Consider the following 13,057-nt stretch of genomic DNA (forward strand, 5'->3'; position numbering starts at 1 on the left):
AAAACTTGTGATGGTGGCAGTTTCATTTGACATCAGAATACATGTAACCACGGTAATGGCAATACTGAGGGGTTGTGGATTCTCTGAAAAAAGGCATCTGTTGTGGATCATGACATTTAAGGGGTGTAGGAAAGTAGCCTCTTTTTGGCATGGTTACCACCACTGTCAGTGTGTTTTGACTGTGTTCACTGGGATCCTGCTAACCAGGACCCCAGTGACTGCTCTCTCCCTCTAAATTTGGTTGCTTAGGCCTTAGTACACCCCACAATTTGCAGACGGATGCCCCCAGGTAAGTCCCTACTAAATGGTACCTAGGTACCCAGTGCATTGGGACACCAGGGGGTTCCCGATTGGCTGCAGCATGTATTATGCCACCCACGGGAGCCCATGCAAAATGTGTCTGCAGACCTGCCACAGCAGCCTGCATGAAAAGGTGCATGCAATCTTTCACTACAGGTCACTGCACCAAGTCACTGTAAGTCACCCCTATGGCAGGCCCTCCCAGCCCAGAGGGCAGGGTGCAAGTACCTGTGTGTGAGGGCATCCCTGCATGAGCAGAGGTGCCCCTACGAACTCCAGCTCCATATTCCTGGACTACGCAATTGCGGGGAAGCCATTTTACCTGTGTACTGTGTCCAGCTACGTAATGGTAAGTCCGAACCTGGGCATGTTTGATATCAAACATGTTACAATCATACCCCAATACTGTTGCATGATTCCATGCACTCTGGGGGATCCTTAGAGGAGGACCCATTTCATTGCTCCTACCAGTCTTGTGGGGTTTTCCAGACAGCCCATGCTGCTACCACCCCTCATACAGGTTTCTGCCCTCCTGCTGCTTGACCAGCACAGGCAGAGGAAGGCAGAACAAAGGATTTCCAGTGGGAGAGGGAGGCAACACCTTCTCCCTTGGAAATAGGTGTTACATGGCTTGGGAGGGGTAGACTCCCCAAGCCACTGGTATGCTTTGAAGGGCACATTTGGTGCCCTCCTTGCATAAACTGGTTTGTACTAGTCCAGGGACCTCCTGTCCCTGCTCTGGTGCGAAACTGGACAATGGAATGGGGAGTAACCACTCCCCTGTCCATTACCACCCCAGGGGTGGTGCCCAGACCTCCGCCAAGTGGCCACTTGATTCTCCCGTCTTGAATCCAAGGTGGGCAGAGACCTCTGGGAGCATCTGAGTGGCCAGGACAAGCAGGTGACATCAGTGACTCCCTTTGATAGGTGGTCATCCTGCTAGGTGACCAGTTCCCCTTCCTGGGCTATTTAGGGTCTCCCTCTTGAGTGGGACCGCAGATTCGATGGGCAAGATTCCAGATGGACTCTCTGCATCGTTTACTTCACCTTCTGGCCACTGGAACTGGACCCTCCAGGAACCGACAATCTGCAACTACAGCGACGACTCTGCTCTGCAACATTGTTTCTCCAGCTCCTTCCAGCATCCGCAACATTTCCCTGGCTGTGCATCCTCTGAGGGCGAGAAGTCTTCAGTCTGCACAAATAAGAAGGAATCTCCCTTGGAGTGAAGGAGTCACTCTCCTGCATCCGCAGGCACCAACTGCAATGACGACTGGCTGCGTGGATCTCCTCTCCTCTCCTCCAGAGCTGCATAGATCCTGCATCACGGGTGGTGGTCTGGAGTGGTCCCCTCTACCAGCTGTCCCACTTGGGACACGGTAAGCCCTTGCCTCTCCATGCTGGACAGTACCCCTGTGCACTGTCTCTCTTGCAGCTACCAAGGCTTATTGGCATCTCCCCCAAGGGATCTTCAGGCTCCGTGTAGCCCCAGCACCCAGCACTCTTCCCTGCGACGCCCAGCGCTCTGCGTGCTTCTCCAGCGGCGTGGGACTCTTTTCTAGGTGTGGTGCTTGGGCCTCACCGTGACTCGTGTGCTTGTTGCCTGTGTGGGCTGCATCCTCTTCCTGTGACTCTCCTCACTGCTGAGGGTCACTCCCCTCCGTGTGTTGGGTCCCCATGGATCTTGCTGGTCCCCGGCAGCCCTGCATTTCTTAATCCACAACTCTTGCCTTTGCCAAGGCTTGTTGGTGGGTTTTCCCCACCACTGACCGACTGCGACTCTCCTTCCAAAGTGGGACATCGACTGCATCAATTTAAGAACTCTTCTGCTGTTCCAGTGCTGCACCATTGACCGTCTTCGTCCACAGTCAACCTGGTCCTGCATCCGACAGGTGGGTAGTGGCTCCTGCCACAACTGGACACTCCAATTCAAACTGGACATGGTCCTCTTCCTTTATAGGTCTTTCTCTACCAGGATCCACCTTTGGTTTCTAGCAGTCTTGTCTGGGTCACATATATGTATATTATTATTATATATATATATATATATATATATATATATATATATATGTGTGTGTGTGTGTGTGTGCCCCTGTGTTTATACATTGAAGGTATCTGAAGCCGCATAAGATGCTAAAATTAACTCCACATTCGCAGCATGTGTGATTTTTTTTTTTTTTTTTTTTTTTTTTTTTCTTCTGTTATGCGTTTGCTGAGGGCGCGTTAGGCCAGAGGTAAACCATGGAAAAACGCATCCCAAATTGATTGCAGTTGTATGTTTGCCTTTCTGTGCTTTTGATAATAGGCCTTGATTATTCTGAGTCACGAAGTATCTGTCCCTGTGTTCAGAATCCTAGGACGCTTTATTCATATGAAATATCGAAAAATAAATAAGGTTACAAAAAATATAACTTGATGACCCTCGAAATGCTAAACTTTCTTCGCTTTTTTTTTTAACATTAGAAGGTTGAAAAAAACCTAACTTACACAAGTAAATCGCTAAAATATTTTTCACAAAGTTCTTTTAGAAACAGCCCCCTGTGACCTTTGTGAATGTTGTTTTGATTTAAATTGGAATAAAGAACCTGCTATCCCGTTGAAGGTGTCGTAAATGAAGTGGTTCAATGAAATTTGTTGATGTCACATGTACTGAATGTAATTTGATCCTAATCGAACGGAAAAAGTCTAACATATTTATTTGTTTTTTAAATTAATATTGTAGGTGTAAAATTAAATATTAACTGTAGATTTTCAGTCGTTGGGTTAAATATTGTATGTTTTTGATATAATAAAGTAGATTGTATTTTACTTTTTATTAGATCTATAATGAGAACAGATTTTGGGCACATGTCTAAGTGGTGTTATTTTCAAATACATAGTAAGATGCATTAATGATAAGTGGGATATGAACAATTGAGGACTAAGCTGTGGTGCAACAGGAGTTTTTAAACTATTAATTTATCGTTTTCAAGTTTATATTATGTGGTGTACTTACATCTTAACCCTAAAGGTCATGACGCATTCTGTTCAGCAAGTTAAACCTGACTGAGGCTAAAAATATTTCGTTTCTAACTGTTATATCAAACATACAATAATAGGCGCATTCCATGTCTTTGCTGTGGATTAGTTCTCAGAAAAATTTCAGCGTCCGACTCGTTTTCAAGGACTGATGAGTAAGGCCACACCTTCGAGTAATGAAGATTACAGGCAAATAAGTCTTCTTTTAACCATCTGTAGACAATTAGTCCTTCATCGAGCAAATCCAATACTTTTTTCCCCATTCAGCACCGGTTGGCCCTATGATCTCCCTTCTTTGAAAACTCTAATGCCATTATGGCATGATGTTTTTGGGTAGGTTGTATTTATTTTTATTCGGTACCCCCCTCAACTAGGACGCGCGCTTCAGATTTTGCTAGGAGTGGGTGGAGCACATCTGTAATTGGAACTAGATAATGGTTTCTTCCCTAGCACAGCCACAGTCTTAACGCAAAAGCAGCTTACACCAATCTATGCAGTGGTAAGTGTTTTTCAATGAGAATTTTCATCACCTTGAGATGGGCCTTCCTTTTGAATTTTGATGTCCTCATGCTTCCTCAAGCCCCAGGCTTCTAAAGGAAGGAGGTTTGCAACTACAAGTCCATTATCTCTATCTCATTCTGACTTTCCAGCACTGGGATCTACAAGTAAATGTATTGATTAGAAAGCGAGAGAAGGAACAACTTGCATGCCCTTTGTTTCTGTACAAGGAGAGCCAACAGTTAGACACCAGAACAATGGTTTATAAAAGGACAGGACTCAGAAAGCTGGACCATAATAAGATTTTACTGAACATCAGAGTTGATGCAAGTAATCGGAAGAATGAAGCTTCTGTTATTGAGCTGGAACCGAGATCCAGGCTGGACCCAGTAAAAGATGCTGAAATGTTTCCCAATTTGCCAACAACGTGGCACATGGAGCAGTGCCCGCATGATCGCAGCTTTCTGTTCCAGGCAGGAATCTGCAGGCAGTGAAGGGGCTTTCTTATTTACAATTACAGCTAGCCCTTAAAAATGCCTCATTTAATGGCCCATCAATCCTCTTTGTTCAAGAATGAACCTGGCTGGGAGCCACCTGGAGCCTAATACCTAGATGTCAATACAATGGAGGGGAAACAAAGGCACATCATGCATCACTTTACAAGCCAAGTACAGAGGAGAAACAATGGAGGCAGGTCTTTTACTTTGATTACCACTTATATATAAGCCACGTACATGCAGTGTAAGCATTCTATGTTGAGTGTCTAGCTGGGAGAAACAAAAACTGAGAATGTTTATATAATTTAACACAGTGCTTGTCTTTGGTTATAAGACTTTATTACTACACAAAGGATCCCTTTTTAGCAGCCTTATATGGAAAAGTCAGAAAGAAAACAAGACTTTAATCCATTCCTTACAGTTTCATGATGGGTCATAGCTCACCCTGCTATATTAGAGAGATTGCAATTTATGAACTGCAAGTAATAAAAGAACCTTTGTCAGGAGCAAAAACCCACTTGCCTATCTGCATAAAATAAAAATGTGTGGTCTGCATGTTACACAATGTGCTTTTCAGCAATATTGTCAAAACTGTAACTGGACAAAACACAGATCTCTTCAGCAACTGGTTTAACCACCAGTTATCTTACCATTATTATTATTACCTGCAGAAGGTGTCTTAACCCCATAAGATATTTCAAAAGGCAGTATTTGTGATCAATTAAACCAGAACAGATTTACTGTCGCGTTTGCCCTTGTTGCCACTTTCTTTGTACCAGAATTTTTAAAAAGTAAATGTATAAATTGACAGCTAGACTGGTTTTCATGAATTCATTCCTCATGTCTGCATCCCATTTGTGTTGTCACACTTTGACCACCTATGGATGGGTTCCTGAAGTAATTGTTCCAGCGCTGAATGTGTATTTCTTTAGCATGTGGAACCTTTTACCGGTAATACCTTAGATTATTTGGAAACATGAAACGAGAAACTATCAATCACGCATCCGGAGCAGCTACCCGTACTGTGGAGGAAATGCTAGCCAGGTCCTCTACTAAATACATCATGTGTACAATACATTAATCCCTCCATTGTGCCCCAAAATGCGCGAACTCACCCCAAGGGCATTGGCGTGCTTTACATGAGAACAAGTTACATTACACAAAGTTATGTTCATGTCTAGGTTTCACCTAGACAGCGCATGCGCTGTTGTTGCGAATCCTCTTGCAAACAAAAAGACTAAAAATGGCCTTACAGCCCACCCCAGACTTACTGTTCCTTGCCATTGATTGGTTCCCATGTCACGCTCATTTCCTTGCTTCTCATTGCTGAGGGCCTCCTGCTGCTTCCACTTTCTCTCCAGTTCTTCCGGTCGTCTTGTCCATAGAGCTTTGGCCAAGTACAGTTTCCCGTCTCTGCAGCCAGTTTCCTCCCATTGGCTGCTGCTTGCAGAGGTACCTTGTTTTTCCTTTTAATCTAGCATTCTTTATGAATGCATTAGTTTGCAGGCATTCTCCTACCCTGCCTGTCTCACCCACGCCCTCCAACGGTTTTGTGCACTCCAAAATAATTATACCATGGCCATAGAATGGCAGACATGATACGTACGGCGTGAACTGCTACATATTTAACTTACAGCTATTTTTGCACAGACACTGATACACATAAGATGTTGGACAAAAAGAAAAAAGGGAGCACACTGCCTCACACTCCAGCAAAAAGTTAGCCCCAATGCATCATGGTAAATGCAGTTACTTCGTTTTGTGTTGAAAAAGTGATCAAAAGTCTTTCACCTAAGTAGGTGCAGCAAGTGCTGTGTATCTCTGGACACGTGTTTCTAGGTTTAGCCCGTCATCAGCAGAGAGCAGCCAAGTCTGTGGGGTTGCTTGAAATGCCGCCAAAAGTCTTCTCAGGTTTATGTACCACTCACTGGCGCACAGGTGCCTCACCAGAGCTCGTCAGCTCGTTAGCTCAAGGGAGCAGTCATTGGACAAAAAGAAAAAAGGGAGCACACTGCCTCACACTCCAGCAAAAAGTTAGCCCCAATGCATCATGGTAAATGCAGTTACTTCGTTTTGTGTTGAAAAAGTGATCAAAAGTCTTTCACCTAAGTAGGTGCAGCAAGTGCTGTGTATCTCTGGACACGTGTTTCTAGGTTTAGCCCGTCATCAGCAGAGAGCAGCCAAGTCTGTGGGGTTGCTTGAAATGCCGCCAAAAGTCTTCTCAGGTTTATGTACCACTCACTGGCGCACAGGTGCCTCACCAGAGCTCGTCAGCTCGTTAGCTCAAGGGAGCAGTCATTGGACAAAAAGAAAAAAGGGAGCACACTGCCTCACACTCCAGCAAAAAGTTAGCCCCAATGCATCATGGTAAATGCAGTTACTTCGTTTTGTGTTGAAAAAGTGATCAAAAGTCTTTCACCTAAGTAGGTGCAGCAAGTGCTGTGTATCTCTGGACACGTGTTTCTAGGTTTAGCCCGTCATCAGCAGAGAGCAGCCAAGTCTGTGGGGTTGCTTGAAATGCCGCCAAAAGTCTTCTCAGGTTTATGTACCACTCACTGGCGCACAGGTGCCTCACCAGAGCTCGTCAGCTCGTTAGCTCGTTAGCTCAAGGGAGCAGTCATTGGACAAAAAGAAAAAAGGGAGCACACTGCCTCACACTCCAGCAAAAAGTTAGCCCCAATGCATCATGGTAAATGCAGTTACTTCGTTTTGTGTTGAAAAAGTGATCAAAAGTCTTTCACCTAAGTAGGTGCAGCAAGTGCTGTGTATCTCTGGACACGTGTTTCTAGGTTTAGCCCGTCATCAGCAGAGAGCAGCCAAGTCTGTGGGGTTGCTTGAAATGCCGCCAAAAGTCTTCTCAGGTTTATGTACCACTCACTGGCGCACAGGTGCCTCACCAGAGCTCGTTAGCTCAAGGGAGCAGTCATTGGACAAAAAGAAAAAAGGGAGCACACTGCCTCACACTCCAGCAAAAAGTTAGCCCCAATGCATCATGGTAAATGCAGTTACTTCGTTTTGTGTTGAAAAAGTGATCAAAAGTCTTTCACCTAAGTAGGTGCAGCAAGTGCTGTGTATCTCTGGACACGTGTTTCTAGGTTTAGCCCGTCATCAGCAGAGAGCAGCCAAGTCTGTGGGGTTGCTTGAAATGCCGCCAAAAGTCTTCTCAGGTTTATGTACCACTCACTGGCGCACAGGTGCCTCACCAGAGCTCGTCAGCTCGTTAGCTCAAGGGAGCAGTCATTGGACAAAAAGAAAAAAGGGAGCACACTGCCTCACACTCCAGCAAAAAGTTAGCCCCAATGCATCATGGTAAATGCAGTTACTTCGTTTTGTGTTGAAAAAGTGATCAAAAGTCTTTCACCTAAGTAGGTGCAGCAAGTGCTGTGTATCTCTGGACACGTGTTTCTAGGTTTAGCCCGTCATCAGCAGAGAGCAGCCAAGTCTGTGGGGTTGCTTGAAATGCCGCCAAAAGTCTTCTCAGGTTTATGTACCACTCACTGGCGCACAGGTGCCTCACCAGAGCTCGTCAGCTCGTTAGCTCAAGGGAGCAGTCATTGGACAAAAAGAAAAAAGGGAGCACACTGCCTCACACTCCAGCAAAAAGTTAGCCCCAATGCATCATGGTAAATGCAGTTACTTCGTTTTGTGTTGAAAAAGTGATCAAAAGTCTTTCACCTAAGTAGGTGCAGCAAGTGCTGTGTATCTCTGGACACGTGTTTCTAGGTTTAGCCCGTCATCAGCAGAGAGCAGCCAAGATGTGCCCACACGTTCGTTCAGCCTCCAGCCCTGGGTGATATTTAATTGAGTCACTAATACGCAACCAGTAGCGTACCGAAACTTAAAGCCACCCCCCTTGCAAAGTACCCATAGGGGGCCCTCTTCCCCCTCGACACAGTCAGCGGCTTGCTGCCGGTGCACTGTGTTGTTGTCACCCCCTGCACGCAACGTATTCCATGATACATTTAGCCTGCAGCCGGGACGATAGCTTAGAGGGCTAACTACGAACACAGGAAACTGTTCCATTTCCGGCAGGGCCTTCTCAGATGATTATTCTTCAGGGATCGATAAAAGGAATACTATTTATTTGGGTAATAACACCAATTATTTCTGCGCCTATAGATGACTTCAGTTATTATGTGTGCTCAGTAAATAATTAACATTAGGAACTGGAATCGGCCATTTTAGTATGGCCACAGGCCAGGTGCACCCAAGTTTGCACCGTGCTTTCATGTCATGACGGTCCCAAATCTCACCAAGGGCTGGTGGAGCGCGTCATTCTTTACAACAGTGCGACAAGGAAACATCTTAACGTGTATCTGTTCTGTTTGACCACAGGCATAAGAAAAACTCATACCAAAACCGGTGGCAGCGTCTTGCGTCTTAATGTTCAGTGTCGGCACTGTACGCTCTTCTAAGATAGTTTAACATGTTTTGTTACATCAGCCATGACCATAAACAGGAAATAAACTAGTGTGTTTGTTTTTCCTAGTATGTTGCCTGTAAGTACGTGTGAAAAGCAGACTGCGCCTGTGGGTGTGTAATTCTTTCCAGGGTGAATCTGGAGACCATGGGCAGATTACTAACTCTTTGCAACTGTGCAGTACAGTTTTTCCTCAACCTTTGTATCAGCTACCTGATTAAAAAAACGACAACCCAGATTCTCAAAGGTTTAGCGTCGGTTTGGCGTTACTTTTTTAACACTAAAAGGACCTAAACTTTACTATTGGCATTCACAAAGCAACGCAAATAGTTACTTTGCTACCACCCAAGCATTTTGATGCTAATCCAGATTCTGAAAGATCAGAAGAAAGGGTTTGTAGGAAAGTAGCCTCTTTCTAGCATGGTTACCCCCACTTTTGGCATGTTTGTGAGTGTGTGTCAGTGTGTTTTTACGTGTCACTGGGATCCTGCTAGCCAGGACCCCAGTGCTCATGGATAAAAACCTATATGTCAGTGTGTTTTGCCTGTCTCACTGGGATCTTGCTGGTCAGGACCCCAGTGCTCATCATTTATGGTCTAATGTGAATGCATGTGTAGTGTATCTAGTACCTCAGTGCTTATGGTCTCTCTGCTTTTAAATTTGTCACTGTAGGCCAGTGACTTAATTTACCAATTTCAATTGGCATATTGGACTCCCCTTATAAGTCCCTAGTATATAGTACCTAGGTGCCCATGGCATTGGGGTTCCAGGAGATCCATATGGGCTGCAGCATTTCTTTTGCCACCCTTAGGGAGCTCAGACAAACGCTTACACAAAACTGCCATTGCAGCCTGCGTGAAATAGTGCACACACTAGTTCACAACCAGTTTCTCTGCACTTAAGTCACCTATATATCTAACCTTCACTTTCTGAAGGTTAGGTGGAAAGTTACTAAGTGTGAGGGCACCCTTGCACTAGCAAAGGCGCCCCCACATAGTTCAGGGCCATTTCCCCAGACTTTGTGAGTGTGGGGACGCCATTACACGCGTGCACTACATATAGGTCAATACCTATATGTAGCTTCACAATGGTAACTCCGAATATGGTCATGTAACATTTCTAAGATCATGGAATTGTCCCCCCCATTCCAAATCTGGTATTGGGGAGCTGATTCCATGCATCCTGGGGGCTCCACCATGGACCCTCAGTACTGCTAAACCAGCTCTCTGAGGCTTGCACTGCAGTTACAGCTGCTGCCACCTCACAGGGTTATGTCCTCCTGAGGGTCTGGGCAGCCCAGTCCCAGGAAGGCAGAACAAAGCATTTCCTCTGTTCCTCTGAGAGCAGGGTGTTACACCCTCTCCCTTTGGAAATAAGTGTTACAGGCTGGGGAGGGGTAGCCTCCCCGGCCTCTGGAAATGCTTTGAAGGGCACAGATGGTGCCCTCATTGCATAAACCAGTCTACACCGGTTCAGGGACCCCTTCTCCCCTGCTCTGGTGGGAAATTGGACAAAGGGAAGGGGAGTGAGCACTCCCCTGTCCATCACCACCCCAGGGGTGGTGCCCAGAGCTCCTCCAGTGTGTCCCAGACTTCAGCCATCTTTCTTTGCAAGGTGTGGGGGCACTCTGGAGGCCTCTGAGTGGCCAGTGCCGGCAGGTGATGTCAGAGCCCTCCTGATTGGTCCTAAGCTGACAGGGTAGCCAATCCCCCTCTCAGGGCTCTTTATTGTCTCTCCTGTGGGTTCTCTTTAGATTCTGCTTGCAAGTTTACTTCAGGAATCCTCTGCAACAACTTCAGACTCTTCTGGCCGTGGATCAACTGGGGCCTGCTCCAAGAAACGCTGTAACTGCAACAAAGTGTCTACAAGAGACACTTTTCTTCAGCAACCTCAGCTCCAAGTCAGCAACTGCAACAGTTTCAATGGTGTGCATGCTCTGGGGACTCCCTGTCTTCATCCTGCACCAGAAGAACCGAAAAGACAGTCACTCCCCTGCTCCAAGCAGGCACCTTCCAAGATGATGACCGGTACCCTGGGACTACTCTCACAGCAACGAGCATGCTCCTAAGGACACAGAGGGTTGACATCATCGATATAGACTGTCCTGAGGTTCTACTGACCCAATTTGAAGGAGGTAAGACCTTGCCTTTCCCGAGAGCGACAGTACCCCTGTGTACTGTGTCTTCTTCGCCTCCTGAGGTCTCTGTGCACTCTTTGCAAAATTCCTTTGTGTACAGCCTGGCCCAGGTCCCCAGCACTCCATCCTGCGACACTCAACTCGCGGAGTTGTTCTCCGGCAGCATGGGACCTTCTTTTGTTGTGCTGCATCACCTGCATTTTGCACCTCCTTTGATCCCGGGTCCTGTGGTTCCTGGGGGTGCTGGCTGGCATCCCGAGGGCTCTCTAAAGTGCTGAGAGCCCCCTCTTCCTCCTCACACAGAGTTGAGGCCACCAGGTCCCTCCTGGTTCCATCTAGCGCCATTTTGACGCAAAACACACTTTTGTCGTAGCCAAGGCTTGTTGGCGCCTTCCAACACAAAATCTCGTCTGCAACGATCTTCACGCCGTGGGACATCTTTTGCATCATGCAGGAACCCACTAGCATCTTCCTAGGGTGCATTCCTGCAGTCTTCGACTAACCGGGGATTCTTTTGCACCCTCTTCTGGGTTGGCAGGGGCTCTTGTCCTTCCTGGAACCTCTTTCGACTTCTGGACTTGGTCTCCTTCCTTTGCAGGTCTTCAGGTCCTATAATCCAGCAGTTGTTCTTTGCAGACTTGGTTGGCTGCTGCAAAATCCCCAAAACGAGGTGTAGTGTGTCCTAAGGAAACTTGCAGATGCTTTTCTGGGCTCTCGTGTGGGGTAATGTACTTACCTTTACTGTATTCTTACTGTCCCAGCGATTCTGCACTTTTCTAGGCGGGAATTCGTGGTTCGCATTCCACTTACTTATTATATGGTTTGTGTTGCCCCTAGACCTATTTTCTCCCATTGCATTCTATAGGGTTTCCTACTGTTTGCATTGTTCTATGACTATTTACTTGTCTAATTTTGGTGTCTAGTGTATATATTGTGTATAATACTTACCTCCAGAAGGAGTATTGTCTCTAAGATATTTTTGGTACTGTCACCCAAATAAATACCTTTATATTTGGTCACACTGAGTATTGTCTTTACTATATAAGTACTGTGTAACTATAAGTGGTATTGCATGAGCTTTGCATGTCTCCTAGTTCAGCCTAAGCTGCTCTGCTATAGCTACCTCTATAAGCCTAAGCTGCTAGAACGCTACTACATTCACTAACAAGGGATAACTGGACCTGGTGTAAGTACCCAAGATACCCACTACAAACCAGGCCAGCCTCTTACATTGGTGGTGCAGTGGTGGGATAAGTACTTGCAATTGCTTTACCACTTTGTTACCTGTGCTTTTCATAAGAAAAGCTTGATCTAATACTTGGAGCGTATATAATATATACCTAAAAACAATTTTCTAACTTTCTTAAAAGTTCTTTAAACTTTGCAAAAGTTTTACAAAGTTCTGAAAAGTTCTCAGGGGACTACTGAACCCTCAATATTGCTGCCAAACAGCAATCATGGGATTCATTGCCCATGCTTTCACTACAGCCAGTGCCACTCTTTTTAGGTTTTTGCAAAATCTCTTTCAAACTAAAAAAAGCATTGGCAAAGCCAATAGGTTTTGTCTATGTGAGCCCTATTGGTGTTGTCAGTGTTTTTTTAAAGATGTTGCACAGTACAGCAGCCTGCTGTGCAACATGGCTTAAAGTGAACCAAAAAAGTGCTATGGTGCAGTCAACACTGGCCGTGCCATAGGTCTTTGTTTTTATGTACTTTGAGCCATGTTGCAAAGCAGCCCACACTGTTGTGCAGCAGTGCAGCTAACCATGTGATGTAACCATATAAAGGGTGTCATATTAAGTCAGACTGACCTAGTGACTCTGTTAAAGGGTCAGAACATTAAACTAAAAAAAAAAAAGCGGCCTATTGGCTTTATCCAGGGGTAGGCACATCAACATATAAAGCTGACAATTTGTCTTTGTCAAATAGTCACCAATAACCATAATTAGATGTACGTTATAAATTCACATACGGCAATGCTTAAGAAAAATGATTGTCATAAAATATTTTCAATAAAGCTTTTTTAAAATAAATTAAATGTTGTGGTTATTTATTTTTAACTTTTTCAGGTCACAAAATGAAGCCGCAGCCATAAAACCAACTGTAAGAGGTCCCTGCAATCTAGCTGAAGAGCATACACCTGCAGTGCGGTGTACTTTTCAAAAGTATGGTTATCTCCGCTGGGGC

Source organism: Pleurodeles waltl, chromosome 7, assembly GCF_031143425.1.
Source record: "Pleurodeles waltl isolate 20211129_DDA chromosome 7, aPleWal1.hap1.20221129, whole genome shotgun sequence".
Classification (NCBI taxonomy): domain Eukaryota; kingdom Metazoa; phylum Chordata; class Amphibia; order Caudata; family Salamandridae; genus Pleurodeles; species Pleurodeles waltl.